Source organism: Bos indicus x Bos taurus, chromosome 19 (assembly GCF_003369695.1).
Source record: "Bos indicus x Bos taurus breed Angus x Brahman F1 hybrid chromosome 19, Bos_hybrid_MaternalHap_v2.0, whole genome shotgun sequence".
Taxonomy (NCBI): Eukaryota; Metazoa; Chordata; class Mammalia; order Artiodactyla; family Bovidae; genus Bos; species Bos indicus x Bos taurus.
In genome coordinates this window covers 16,601,602-16,617,071 of record NC_040094.1, presented here as the reverse complement: position 1 = coordinate 16,617,071, position 15,470 = coordinate 16,601,602, and positions in this window count along the sequence as shown.

Here is a 15,470-nt window from a genome sequence, read left to right as displayed (position 1 = left end):
TGGGTGGCTATTGACCTGCATTGATGGTCAGCAGATTTCTTCCGTAAAAGGAAAAGATATTCAATAGCTTAGGCTCTTTGAGATATAGTTTCCTTCGCATTTCCTCAACTCTGCTCTCACGGCACCGGGACACCCATAAACAATATGAAAACAAATGGATGTGACTACATTCCAATAAAACTTTACTGATAAAAAACTCAGGTGGCAAGCCAGATTTGGCCCTAGGATACAGTTTGCTAACTCCTAACCTATGCAATCTCTAGTGTTTCTTCACACCCTAGTATTCTGTGGCTTACAAAGAAGAGAAAGTCCTAGATGAGAAGTTGAACGTGGTGGTCTAAGCCACATACAGCCCACCCCAACACAGGTTGTGCCCAACCCAAACAGAGTGTTTCTATTTTAAGGACATTTAAAGCACATGTAACCCAAAGCAATGGCACCCCATTCCAGTACTCTTGCCTGGAAAATCTCACAGACTGAGGAGCCTGGTGGGCTGCAGTCCATGGGGTTGCTAAGAGTCCGACACGACTGAGTGACTTCACTTTCACTTTTCACTTTCCTGCATTGGAGAAGGAAATGGCAACCCACTCCAGTGTTCTTGCCTGGAGAATCCCAAGGACGGGGGAGCCTGGTGGGCTGCCATCTATGCGGTCGCACAGAGTCGAACATGACTGAAGTGACTTAGCAGCAGTAGCAGCAAAACACACCCAGAAGCAGCAACTAGTACAATGAACTCACATGAACCCATCATCCAGTTTCAGCAACTATCACCCTTTACCAATCCATGTCATCTGTTTCTGCCCCCCTCCCCTGATATGTTTTTTGAGGGGATATATTTTAAAGCAAATCCAGACATCACATTATTTCACCATAAATACTTCAGTACCTCTTTCTAGCAAGATAAGTTCTTAAAAAAAAACACACAACCATTGCCATCTTAACAAAATGAAGAATAATTTCCTTATTAGCATTCAGTACCTCTTACATATTTCAATTTCCCTAATTATCTTGAAAATGTCTTTATACAGGTGTTTTGTTCAGATCCAAATAAGTTCTACTCATTGTATTCACACAGAGCTTTAAAATTTTTAATTTGGTTGTCAACATGTGAAAATGTGGATTTCACATAAACATCAAATTTTCAACTTTTCCTGGGAGAAGAAAAGTTGAAATATTTGCAACTTGGCAGCTTCATCCTTGTGACGGCAGCAGCACGGAGCAGGCAGCACACAGGGGTGAGGACTTGCATTCCTTGCCCACCCCCACCCCACACCCCCCAGGGTCCCTGCAGGCATTAGAGTTTTCCGTGCCTACTCTGCGTTTTCTAGTCTCTCTCTCTCATCGCACACAGGAAGTTCCTGGGCCATCTCCAGCCCACTTTTTCCTCCACTCAATCCCAAACTGCCCCTTTATCATTATTTTTCCTCCATTAGAGTCTACAGGATTCCTCCTGAAATTGGGGGTGGGGCAGAGAGGAGGGGTTTACCCAGAAAGACTGACCAGCCCTCTGGCTTCGTGGGTGGCTGCCTCCAGGGCACTGGGAAAGCTCCCCTGCCTCTTAAAATGCTCCCAGCCGGCTCAGCTTCTACCTGATGCTGAAAAAGAACAGAGCTCCCACCAGCCCCTCTCCCAAGTAGATAACAGGTCTGCCTTGAGTTCACTGTGTGCCCTTGAAGGAATCATTCTCCTTTTCTGAGCTGCAGGTGTACCTTCCATACAATGAGGGGGTTTGTGGGAGTGAAGTTAGGTTAGAGAACAATCTCATTTGGGTTTCTGGGTGAGACATGAGCAGTTCTGAGCCAACAACCTGTGATCCTGTGAGGCTATTGGTCATGCATGGCCTCTCCATCCCATCTCTGGGGATGGTTGGCAGGGACAGGAGAGGTGCCTCCCAGGGGTGGTAGAGCAGGAGGAAACAGTCTGCACCCTGCTTTCCCTTCCATCTTCTGAGGCCACCGTCTTCTAACTGTGGGTTCATGCTGGTTCTTGATTCTCTCCTGCTCTGGATATTGACCAGCTGTGTCTGCCCGCACCTCTCATTGGCACATACAGGATATCCACCAAGGCAGGACAGACACCAGAAACACTAACACCGCTTCTGAGCATGTGCAAGGGTGGGATATCTGTGTATGTGCAAGGGATGGGATGGCAGAGGTCAGCTCAGGGTCTGAAAAATGGAATTCAGGCTACAGCCCATCCTGGGGTGCTCCGTCATGCACAGGACTCCAGCTGCAGGGAAACCCGGTGGCAGTCGCAGCCCAGTAGGGGAGTCAAACACATAAACAAACAATTATAATAAAAAAGTGATAAATGTGAGAATAGAAGCCTGCGTCAAGCATCTTAGGAACACAGAGGAAACGGTCTCTCTGTTTATGGAGTTATATATGCCTCCACCTCATTCCAAAAATGACTTGAAGAGGCCAGCAAAGCTCAGTGCAGAAAACCAAGTGAAAATGAAGTAAACGAGGAAAGAAAAATCATGTAGGAAGGTGGAGGTGAAAACAAGGGTAAAGTTAACATCCAAACTATCTGCCGAGAGGTCTACACTCTGGCTAGAATCGAGGCATGAATTTGCCCGTGAGCTTCCTAGTAGTCAATGCAAAGGCGGAAACCCTCAAATTTGTACAGTTCACAGTGTTCCTTAGAATAAAGGAGGGGACTAACTCCAGAGATGCATCAGCAATCCCAGTGCCAGGACCTGAGAGAAATGCCTCTCCTAGTGGTTCTCAAGAAGAGACCTTAAAACTAGGTAAGGAACTACCTAGTTTTGGGGAACTCTCTGGGTTATATTTGAAAGCTTCCTATAAATCTAAAAGTATTCCAAAACCAAAGGTTTATAATCAAAGGTTTATTTATTAAAAAAAAAAAAAAAAGTCATCCACAGGTAGAGCCCCACCCTTGCTCCAAGAATTGCCTCCACGTTGCATGAGAGACACAAGTTGGCTGCATTCCTACTTGCAACCTCAAGGGGCGCCAGTCACATCCACAGAGTCCCTGACACCTATCAGGTGTTTTGTGGTTCTCTTTGTTTTTAAACTTGATTAACAATGTTGTGATGGTTTCAGGAGGGCAATGAAGGGACTCAGCCATACATATACATGTATCCATGGTCCCCCAAACTTCCCGCCCACCCTTTACCACATAATATCCAGAAGAGTTCCCAGGCTGCTGTGTTTAAAAGGGGTAACCCACAAGATCCTACTGAATAGGCTTTTTAATAAATACTGCTGAAATAATTCTTGAGTGGTCAAAATGGACATTCAAGGGACATTTAGAAGTGACTGTACATAATATAGAAAGGATATGGACTCTGAAGCCCCAAGTGCTTTAGGGGTATTTTGGTGGGAAGCTGGAGGGGGTTGTTAATGTATCATATTGAAGTATAGTTAATTTACATATATGTATTCTTTTTCATATTCTTTTCCATTATGGTTTATCACAGGATATTGAACATAGCTTCCTGTCCTATACAGGAGGACCTTGTGATGTATCCATTCTGTATATAATAGTTTGCATCTGCTCTTTGGAAACTCCCACTCTCTCTCTCCCTCCCCGCCCCTCCCCCATGGCAACCACAGGTCTGTTCTGTCTGTCTGTGAGTCTTTTTGTGGTTTGTGAGTAAGTTCATCTGAGTCCTATTTTCAGTTCTACATATAAATGATATCATATGGCATTTGTCTTTCTCTGACTTCACTTAGTGTGATAATCTCTAGGCTCGTCCAAGTTGCTGAAAATGGCATTATTTCATTCTTCTTTATGGCTGGATAATATTCCACTGTATACATGTACCACATCTTCTTTATCCATTCATCTGTCAGTGGACATTTAGGTTACTTCCGCGTCTTGGCTATCGCAGAGTGCTGTTATGAACATAGGGGTGTGTGTGACTTTTTGAATGATTGTTTTGCTCTGATATATGCCCAGGAGTGGGATTGCTAGATCATAGGGAAGCTCTGTTTCTAGGTTTTTGAGGAACCTCCATCCTGTTTTCCTCTGCGGCTGTATCAGTTTACATTCTTTAGCGGCATTTTAAGCAACATCAACAGGAATCAATCTTTTGATTTTTTTTTTTTTGTCTCTACTAGTTTCCGCCAATGTCATGTCCCTGGGCAGTGACAAAGTCATAGAAGAGAATTTGGAGTGGGATTTACAGAACATCACAAGATTTAGGAGAATCACCATTTTGAATAAGCAAGTGGACTTTGACTCCTCTTTTTTCTTTTTCACAACTATTAACTTGAAAGTGACACAATAAATTTTTTTCAGTAAGAATATAGCTGCTCATGGCCAGAACATTATTCAGGACATCTGACCTTAAGGCTACAAGGAAAACAAGACAGTGGGAAGGAAATTATGGAAGGCATTATGCTGAATTCTGCATTTTGTAACATCTGCCTTATCTTAGTCACTCAAGATCTTATTCCATTTGAAATTTCTAGGGGATCTCTAGACCAGTGCGACAAACTACAGCATAAATCTTGGATGTGCCTTGCAATAAATCACAAGATTCTTAATCAGAACATGATTCTTAGATTGAAAAAATGCAATCATTTTATAAAAATGCTGCAGTGTACTGTTTAGCTATGTTTTTATAATATGAATAAATCTATCTGAGGTTTCCAGCCTCCTCCCCCCTCAAAAAAGACCCTGGGTGATGGAATGAAAAGCAAAGGTCTCAATCACAGCCTTGTGGTTGATACAATAATAAAACAGCCAGCTTCCCAGGGCAGGAGTATCCAGCTCTGCCTGCAGAGATCAGGGAAGCCTTCCCAGAGGAGGTGACTTTGGACTGAGTCCCGAAGGGTCAATAGGAGATTGGAAGCCCACCAAGGGAGAGAGAGTGACAGGACTTCCAGGCAGATGGAAAGACAGAACCCAGTGCACCAGATGCCTTCTATTTGCCCCTTAGAAACACTCTTTTTGCTCTGCTCTGGGTCCCCTGGCTGGACTGAGTTTAGCCAAGGGGATGCTGAAGATGCCAATGTGTTACCCACGTCAGCTAGGATTGACCTTCTGCCTGAACTTATGTGGAATCCTTATATGGCCGACAGAGAGAGAAAGGGAGAGAAAGAGAGAGGTCATCTGCCATGTGTCTCTTTTTTAAGGGCACTAACCCCATCTTTAGGGCCCCACTCCCATGACCTGATTATCTCTCCAAGGCCCCACCTCCTAATATCATTACATTGGGGATTAGGGCTTCAATGTGTGAATGTGGGGTTGATGGGGACACAAACATTCAGCCTATAGCAGCAGGTTATAAACAAAGAGCCCCATCCAGCCTGCTCATCAGAGCTCTTAATTATTCCAGCCTTGAGCCAAAAACCCCATCCTGACCCACCGGAAAAGCAGAGGTGAGAGGGACACAGCTGTCTGCCTGAGTTCCAATCACAGGTCCAAATAGGTCATTTCAGGCATTTCCCCAGAAAGGACTGGAATGCTTGTCCAACACAGGAAGGTCAGGACAGGGTCAGTCACAAAGCCAGAGCCTGTGGTCTCAGAGAAGCTGCTCAGAAACTCTAGGGCTCGCATTCCTCTGCCCTCGCATCCTCTTGACCTTGGTTTTATGGCATCTTTCCAGATATCACTAGGGAAAGATTCAAAGATCAGAATAATAGCACTCAGGATTTAGTGCACATCAGAACTTGGGGAGCTTGTTAGCTTGTTGAGAATACAGACACTGAGATGGTTACCAAGCTGCGCTGGTGGCTTTGAGGCACACCAGAATTTGAGCCCAATGAACCAGAGAAATCCTGGCATGAATTTTTTAAAAAGTCTTCTCTATTTGGTGAGTATTTCTTATTGTCATGACTATTACTAAATCACTGAAGAACTGAATTTTATAGCAAGTGTTTATCACAGTCAAGTAGAATAATGACAAAGGCGTCCCAGGTGACTTTAGTGGTAAAGAATTCACCTGCCAATGCAGGAGACATAAGAGACACAAATTTGATCCCTGGGTCGGGAAGAGCCCCTGGAGGAAGGCATGGAAACCCACTCCAGTATTCTTGCCTAGAGAATCCTATGGACAGAGGAGCCTGGCGGGCTACAGTCCGTGGGGACACAAGAGTCAGACATGATTGAAGCAACTTAGCATTCAGAACGGAGAAGGCAATGGCACCTCACTCCAGTACTCTTAACCTGGAAAATCCCATGGATAGAGGAGCCTGGTGGGCTGCAGTCCATGGGATTGCTAGGAGTCGGACATGACTGAGCGACTTCACTTTCGCTTTTCACTTTCATGCATTGGAGAAGGAAATGGCAACCCAATCCAGTGTTCTTGCCTGGAGAATCCCAGGGACGGAGGAGCCTGGTGGGCTGCTGTCTCTGGGGTTGCACAGAGTCGGACACGACTGAAGCGACTTAGCAGCAGCAGCAGCAGCACTCAGAATAATGACAGTGGCAATATCCCAGGTCTTGTACCTCACATGTACTAGGTGCATTACACACGGTAAAAATGCACCCTTATATAAACAAAATATGGCATATGCAGACCGTGGAATAGTATTCAGCCTCAGTAGTTGGATACAACATGGATAAACCCTGAGGACACTATACTAAGTGCAACAAGCCAGCCCCAAAAGGATAAATACTGTGTGTTTCCATTTAGTTGAGATTCTGCGAGTAGTCAAATTCATAGAGACAGAAGGTAAGAACGGTGGTTGCCAGGGGCTGAACGAAGATGGGAGCAGAAAGTGATTGTTCGATGGGTGTGAATTTTCAGTCTGATGGTGACGGTTGCACAGCAATGTGAATGTACTTGACACCACTTAAAATAGTTAAAATGGTAAATTTTATGTTATGTACAGTTTTGCGCACACAAAGTGCTTACGATAAAGCTAGGCTGCGAGGTGAACCATGAACTTCAGAGTCAGGGAAGTGTGAGCATGAAGCCCAACTGTCTGAGTGATTTTGGGCAAATACGTCTTGACCTCTCTGAGCGTCTACTTTCTCTTCTGTGATACAGGCAGGAATGGAGGCCAGGACAGGAATTAACATCTCAGGGTGCTGAAAACAGCAGTCATTCCACACACATCATCTCAAGTCGCTGTTCCCCAGCACTGTGAGATGGATGGGTATTATTAACCTCGCTCTGCTGAAGAGGAAGTTGAGACTCAGAGAGGTTTGTGACACGTCTACGGTCACACAGCTGGGGTAGAAGAGGTAGGCTTCCAAATATAAATAAGAGTATAAAACCAGGCTCTGTGTTTCATGGGGCTTCCCAGGTGGTACTAGAGGTAAATAACCAGCCTGCCAGTTCAGGAGACACAAGAGAGACAGGTTCAATCCCTGGGTCGGGACGATCCCCTGGAGGAGAAAATGGCAGCCCACTCCATTATTCTTGCCTGGAGAGTCCCATGGACAGAGGAGCCTGGCGGGCTATGGTCCATAGGGTTGCAAAGAGTCGGACATGACGGAAGCAACTTAGCATGCATGCATGCATCTGGGTTTCATGCACTGTGATCCCCCTGCTGCCCCCTTGATGCACATGTAGAATCTTGTTTTGGGTTTGAAGACTTGCAGGATGCAAACCCAGGTGCTCAATTTAGGGGTTTATTCTTCAGGTTCTGATACAAAACATATTGTTTTTGAAGCCAATACCCAGCATCTCTCGGATTACAGGCCTCTTTATATTTACAAGTCCTGCGAATGTGCAATTGAAATAGACCCCCCAAAAATGTGTCTCTAGAATCTTACGTGCTTGGAAATCAAATCAGGACACATCGGTGAAGGGAGAAGCTGTTCTGAAAGCTGAAGTCTAAATTATGGGAATCAAGTTGAAATCTCAGTTCTGGGAGTAAAGTTCAAAATTCACAGCGAGCCAGACAAGATAACAGGTATCACTGCCAAGAGAAGGGAATGGAACTTCAGCAGGAGAAAAATAAACCCATAGAGTTCTCCATCTGAGAACTCAAGGATATAGATTTTCCATCCTTGCCTCACTGCCAAGGGCACCGTCTCACAGAGTCACAGAGATTGTGCACACCTCCAGGGGGTGCCATTTTCATGTTCAATAATACAAATGGCAACCCCTCTCCCCAAAGCTGTGCAGCATGGCAACCTTCTCTGCCTTCAGGTTAGGGAGATTCCTAAGGACATCAAGCAGGGTGGGCATCCAAGGAGGATGGGGAAGAAAGATGTGGGAAATGTCCTGACTTCCTTAGGGCTTGGAGATCAGATTTTAGAAGGTGAAAGGAAGATCACCAATATGTGTAGAACCCAGGGGGTGCCTCTACCATGCTAGGATTTCAGCTGTTTTGTCTCATTTAATCCTCAGGGAGAATTGCTCAGTTTCAGTAACCTATCTACAGTCACACAGCTAGGGAGTGGTAGAGCCAGAACTGGAACCCAGAGCAGTGACTCCATGCCAGCACCTATCTAGCTGCTAACTGGAAAGACTGAACCTGTCTGGATGTGGATCCATCTAGGCAAGAACGGGCCACTGAGCCACCAGAAAGAGATGCAAAGAGGAAATTATGCCACAGAAAGGTGACCTGAAGGATTCAGGGATGAACAGAGCAGGGGGACAGAGACTCAGTTCCTCCAAGCCTTAAGGACTGAAGGGACAAGAGTTGGTTTGATCGGTTATCAGCAGCAGGGGTGATATTCCCTCTTCTCTAAGTCTCTGCCTTCCAGCTCTCACTGATGAACGACCAAGCTGTCTCCTGGATCTCACACATCCTGAAGATGGCTGTGCTGGGACAGGAAGGATTGAAATGCAAAACTCTGAATGGGGATCACGAAAGCCTGTCTCAGGCACTTGGGTCCAGAGGTGTCCCGTGGGCTCAGCACTGGGAGACAGGGTTCTGAGTTCCAGGCCTGCTTTGACCACTTTAGGCTTGTACCACTCTTCTCTGAGACTCCATTTCCTACCTCCATTCAGTGCAGGCAGCTGGACTCAGTTGGTTATTTGTGAGCTTTTTCTCATCTCTAACATCCTTTGGTTCTAAAATTTACCTCTGCTTCAACCAGAAAGGCTGAGGGAAGCCTTCTCCAGGGTGCTGGCCTTGTTTTGCCGGCTCTCTTGGTCTGGGTGGCTTGGCTGTGTCCTGCCCTCCCCCGGGCCACACACTCCCAGGCTTGGGGCTCGTTAGCCGATCAACAAGGGGAGAAGGACAGGAGGGGAGCAGATTCATCTCGCCTTCCCGCGTCCCAACACCTCCCTACCTTTCTAAATTTTTAAAAATGCCTTTACTCAGAATTCATCAAAGATTCATCAGGCTTGGGATTGGCCCAAGCATTTGCCTGCGGAGCCAAGTCGAAGTGAAATGTGAAAGGAGGGCAGGGGCCGGCAGGCTGGGCGGGCGCCTGGGTCCTCGGAGCTGCTCTGGGGCTCGGCCGGCCCTGGCTCACTGACTCGGTGGAGCGGGACTGAGACAGGGGAGGCGCCCTGGCCCCCCAAGGGTATTCCACCCGGGCTCTGGGCGCCCTCCCTCCAGCATGTGGACACTCCTGTCCTTAGAGTGGAAGCCCCTGTGTCTGCCCTCTGGTTTACAGCAGGTGGTGAGGATCCACAGGCCAGGAGCAAGACCCAACTCTGCAGATGACAAGTGGGTAGCGTCCCAGTTGACTCTGCATGTATGTGTTTAGTCGCTCAGTCGTGTTCAACTCTTTGCAACCCCAGGGACTGTAGCCGGCCAGGCTCCTCTGTCCACGGGATTCTCCAGGCAAGAATACTGGAGTGGGTTGCCATTTTTCCTCTCCAGGGGATCTTCCCAACACAGGGATCGAACCCCTTTCTCCTGCATTGGCAGGCAGAATTTTTACTGTCTGAGCCACCAGGGAAGCCCTCCTAGTGGACTATAAAGAAAGGCATTTGAGAGTCATTGGCAAAGAGCAGATGTCCGGGTAAGAGAGAAGCCGTGAGTCAGGCTCTCTACCACTGGTTTCCAAGCTCCCTCTTTCCTCTCCCTTCAATCTTTAGTTGCTACAGAAGATTCTCTTTAGAAAACAAGACCACCTTTAGTATTTTAAAGCTTGCAAATCATTGCAAATGTCGCAAATCCTTAAACAATCTATCCCTTCATTTTACAGATGATGGAACTGAGACTAAGTGGACAAATGAGTTGCCCAAGGCCGCTGATCAGTCAGGGGCAGAGTTGAGACTAGATGAGCCCAGGGTTCTGGCTCAGGCTGGGAGCCTTCTCCTTCTCCACTGGCCTCACCTTGATGACACTTTCACAAGGCTGTGCCCCTCCCAAACCAGAGGTGACCTTGCAGCGAGCAGACAGCCTGCCTGACATGGGAGGACCATTTCCTGGGTCTGCCTAACTAGGTTGGGTGGATCTTCATCCATTTCCCATGATGGAATATTCTGGATTGGGTGTGCCTTGTCAGTGCCCTGGTTTGAGTCTTTCTGCGGAACAAAGTGAAGTTCCTCCAGCCGCAGTGGATACTTGGACTTCAGCCCTCGGAGCACTGGGTCACCTGGTTCAATTCTCCAGTTTACAGAAGATGCTGAAGCCCAAAGAAGCCGCGGGTCAAACTGGCCCAAGGCCTCCCAGGCGCCAGGTTAGTGCTCTTTCCACCACATCACCGCCCCTCCCCAGGTCTCTGTCCTCCTTCAGAAGTACTCCTCCGTCCCCACGGCCCCCTCCTCCCCTAGGAGGTGTGACAAGCCCAGAAATCAGAGCAGACCCTCTCTGGGGGTCTTCATTCCTATCAGAGAGTCTTGGCCGGCTCTCAGCCCCGAACACCCACCTCGGACCTAGCGAGACAATAAACCATGATAATCATGTTTTTAATAATTGCCTGCAGTTTGTTTAACATACAGTCTCGGCCAGCAATAAATCCAAATTAAAAGCCCAACTGGGAGGCCTAAGTTAAGCTGCCTGGTTGGAAGAAGGAGGGAGAAGAGGGGTTGGAAAAAGAAGGGTGGGGCCAGGAGAAGGGGTGCAGCCTCCCCTCATGGACAGGATGCTCTCAGCGGGGAAAGGAAGGTACAGCAAGAAAAGCGGCAGATCCAGGTCTGGCTGCAGCATCAACCCCAGACCTAACCTGTGTGTGGCTTGCTTACCCGAAAGCATTTCTTCAATGGTCCAGGCAGAGATAATAGCTAAGTTCCCAAACCTCAGAGCTGTAAAAGAGACAATATTCATCTCCCTGCCTGCAGGCACACCAGCTCCCTACGGCAGGACCTTGCTTGTCATACACAGTTCTGCTTCCCCAGGCCCCTGGCTTCTAACAGGCAATCAGCAAATATTTGCAGAATAAACAAATGGATGGGTGAAGGCGAGCGAAAGCTTCCCATCCTTTTATTAATTGCCTTGGGTTTTCCCCCTGCAAATATCTATTGCGTCTACAGCACCATTGGGATGCAGAGAAGCAAGATCTCTGCTGTCTAGGAGCTCACTGCCAAGGGGAATGGAAAACTGATAGATTATTTTTGTCTGTTTGATGTGCACTAGAGAGAGCGCCCAAAAGGATAAAGGGCAGGATCAAAAAGGGCTTCCAGGAGGAAGGGGCTTCCCAGGTGGCACTGGTGGTAAAGAATCTGCCTGCCAATGCAGGAGTCGCAAGAGGTGTGGGTTTGATCCTGGGGTCTGGAAGATCCCCTGGAGGAGGAAATGACAACCTTCTCCAGTACTCTTGCCTAGAAAATCCCACTGACAGAGGAGCCTGGTGGGATACAGTCCATGGGGTCACAAAGAACCGGACACGACTGAGCGACTGAGCGTGTGCACACCACGCACCAGGAGAAAGCTGAGTCCTGAGAGCAAATCAGTGCTAAGTTTGAGGGGGAGAGGGCAGGGTTGGAAGGTGACACTGACCTGAGCCTGGGATTCCAGACAAAAGAAACAAGCGTGTGCAGGGGCAGGGGAGCGAGAGAGGATGTCAAGTTTAGAGAACTGAGGAAAGTTCTGTGAGCTGGAGAACAGAATTAGGGCTGAAACATGAGCAGGGAGGGAGGCAGGTGGGTGGACGTGGGCAGGGGCCAGATAGCAAGGCGATACATGAGCATGCTAAAGAGTTTGGACTTTATCCTGAGGGCAAAGGGAAGTTATTGAAGGGTTTTAAGCCCGGCAAGGACATGACCAGAATTGCAGTTTGGAAAGCTCACTCTGGCTGCAGCGTGGAAAATGGATTCGAGGTGAGGGAGCCTGGGGCCAGGCAGAGCAGTTAGAGGAGGCTGCAGCACTGAGATCCTGGCAGGGAACGCAATGGCCTGGACCAGACAGCCGTGAGGAGATGGAGGGACCGGGACATGTACACTGGGAAGGGTCAAAGACAGGGGCCGAAGAGCCACAGCAACTGAATGTGGGAGGAAGGCGTGGAGGCAGGGGGACATGCAGGACATGCAGGGGGACATGCGTCTTGGGTGGCTGGGCGGATGGACACACTGCTGGGGATGGAAGCAGGACATGCCTAGCAGAGGCACTAGGTCTGTTGCAAACACCTTGTGGGGAGAAAATAGCCACTCGTCCCAGCGTCCACAACTCTACAGGGAAGATGGGCAGAACATTCCAGAGCCACCCAGACCGAGAAAGCCCGCCACCCAAGGCCACCACCCGGGCGGGAAAGACTTACACTGACCTTCGTGACTGAAACAGAGGCCAAGTCCAGAACCCTAGGGGCCACTTGCCACCGAGCCTGCCATTTCTAAAGATGTCTGTCCTTCCATAATCTGCCTTCAATCCAGTTTGCTGCAGTGACAGGCCCAGGGCCTCCCCTGGAAGTTCAGGCTGTGAATGCTACAGTGTCTAAGCTGGAGCGGGCCTCTGAGAAACATCTCCATCAACCCTTTCATTTGACAGCCTCGGAAACCAAGCCTGGGAGGGCAGGGATTTGCCTGAGGTCACCCAGGGAGTTGGTGGCAGGGCTGGGAACAGAGTCCAGGCGTCCTGACTCCAGGCAGAGATGGGCTACAGAGATCGTTCCGGGTGCTGAGCATCTGGCTGGCACTCTCTGAGCCTCAGTTTCCTCAGCTGTGAAAAGAGAACCAGATGGGCTGGAGATAAGAGTTGAATAAGAAGATGGACCTGAAAGGCCTTTGGGGATTGAAAGCACCACAGTTAGGTATCGGCTTTCTGCTTCCATCGTTATTTTTGAAACAAAGACTTGGCCTCGTCCAGTCCAGAGGTGCCTCTGAACGCCATGGAGGGTGCAGAGGTGACTGGCTCTGGGGCTGCCAGTGGGAACGGCCCCTCCTCCCCTGGCTCTGCACCCTGGAGACTAGTGCATTTCAGCAGGTGGTTCCTTCCTGCCAGGGTCCCCCTCGCTGCCTCTGACCTCCCTCCAGCCCCCGAGACCCCACCCAGACCCATCAGCCCAGGGAGGGGACTATTGGCAAGCCATCCAGTATTCATTCAACAACCCTTTATTGTATGCTGAGCTCTCTGCCCCCAGAGAACAGACAATCTGATTGCCCTGAGGTGCAGAGCGGTCTTACTTGGAAACACATCAAAAGCCGAAGCCTTCCCGGGGGTCTCAGGGGTTGGGGGTGGTCTACCACACTGACCTCATGAGCCAGGACTGTCTCTCCTTCCAGTCACTCCTGCCACATGTACCCCGCCCCCCCACACACACACTTTCCTTCAAACAGCCCAAGAACAGTAAAACCACAAGGGCTTAGCATTCGCTATACCCTCTGTCTGAAGTGCTCCCCCACAAATACCCACACGGTTCCCTCCCTCCCTCCATTCAAGTCCTTACATAAATGTCCCCTACCTCGACAGGGCTTCCCTGATCACCCTAGCTAAAAGCCACCCCCTATCCCTTTCCCTCCCCCATCCTGCCTTGTGTGTGCGTGTGTGCTCAGTCGTGTCCACTCCATCCTGCCTTGTGTATACGTGTGTGCTCAGCCGTGTCCGACTCTTTGAGACACTCTGGACTGTAGCCCGCCAGACTCCTCTGTCCGTGGGATTTCCCAGGCAAGAACACTGGAGCAGATTGCCATTTCCTCTGCCAGGGGATCTTCCCAACTCAGGGATCGAACCCAAGTCTCATGCGTCTCCTGAATCTCAGACAGATTCTTTACCACTGAGCTAGTGAGGATTCTTGCCTAGAAAATCCCATGGACAGAGGAACCTGGCAGTCTACAGTTCATGGGGTTGCAAAGAGTTGGACACGATGGAGCGACTTCACAATTTTTGTTGTTGTTGTTGTTGAGGAAGCCCCACCCTGCCTTACATGTCATCAAAACTCTGACTATGACCTTCATCTCCAGTGACTTAGATTAGGTTTTTATTAGGTTGTTTGTTTACATTTTGTTTCTCCCAATGGAATACAAGCCACATGAGATTTTGTTTTTGTTCATTGCTTCATCTCAGTGGCTAGAACAGATTCCATAAATCTTGATGGATGGATTGAATGAGTAAATGAATAAAGTCAATCCTTGTGGTCCTCAGGCCATGAGACAAGCACCTACCGCATGGCCCTGTTTCTAAAAGGCAAGTCTTAAAAACAACTGCCCAATTCTGAAATGTAGATATGCGTACTTAAAGCAGGGTTTCTTCCCCCCACCCCCATAAGCTATTATGAAATCAATGGTGCATCTCACAATCAATGGCCTCTTCCAGTTGAGGAAATGCACAGGAACCCAGAGAGGCAGGGACTCCTCCTCCCCAGGGAGACTTGCTGGAAACTTCCCCAGGCAGAGCACATTTAGCAGAGCGAGGGATGAGTGAGCATTTTCTGTAATGAGGTCGTGGAAAGGGCATTCCAGTCAGGAGAAACAGCAGACACAAGGGCACAGGTGTTACCTTCTCTTCTTGGGAGGTGAATAACATTATGATTCCCATTTCACAGATGAGAAAACTGAGGCTACTATCTCAGCACCTGCCCATGCCTGGTCCATGGGTGTATGTGTGTATCACTCAGTCGTGTCCAACTCTTTGCGACCCCATGGACTGTAGCCCACCCTGCTCCTCTGTCCATAGGATTTTCCCTGGCAAGAACAGTGGAGTGGGTTGCCATTTCCTCCTGCAGGGAATCTCCCCCATCCAGGGATCGAATTTGTGTTTCTTGGGTCTCCTGCATTGCAGGCTGATTCTTTGCTGCTGAAGCACCAAATGCCTAGTCCATAATAGACACTTAATAAGCACTTTATTAACTGAGCATCTATTGTGTACAGGCGCTCTGGCAGCTTCTACTTCTAAGTAAACTCTGTACCTCTCATGCTCATTCTGGTCCCTCTGCATAGAGGCCTTTACCACCTAAAAAACACCTCGATACTTGAAGATGCTGCTCAGATACCATTTTGTCTGTGGCCTCCCCAAGCAGGACCTGTCACTTCTACTCAGCTTTCCTACTACTTCACAGGGCCCTCTGCACAGCACGAAGGGGTTCACTTCTGCTTCCCCTTCTTTTAGGGCAGACACTGGGCCCCACACACCATCTGGCATGCATGCATACACGCTCAGTTGCTTCAGTCATGTCCGACTCTTTGCGACCCCATGGACTGTAGCCCCACCAGGCTCCTCTGTCCATGTGATTCTCCAGGCAAGAATACTGGAGTGGGTTACCATGTCCTC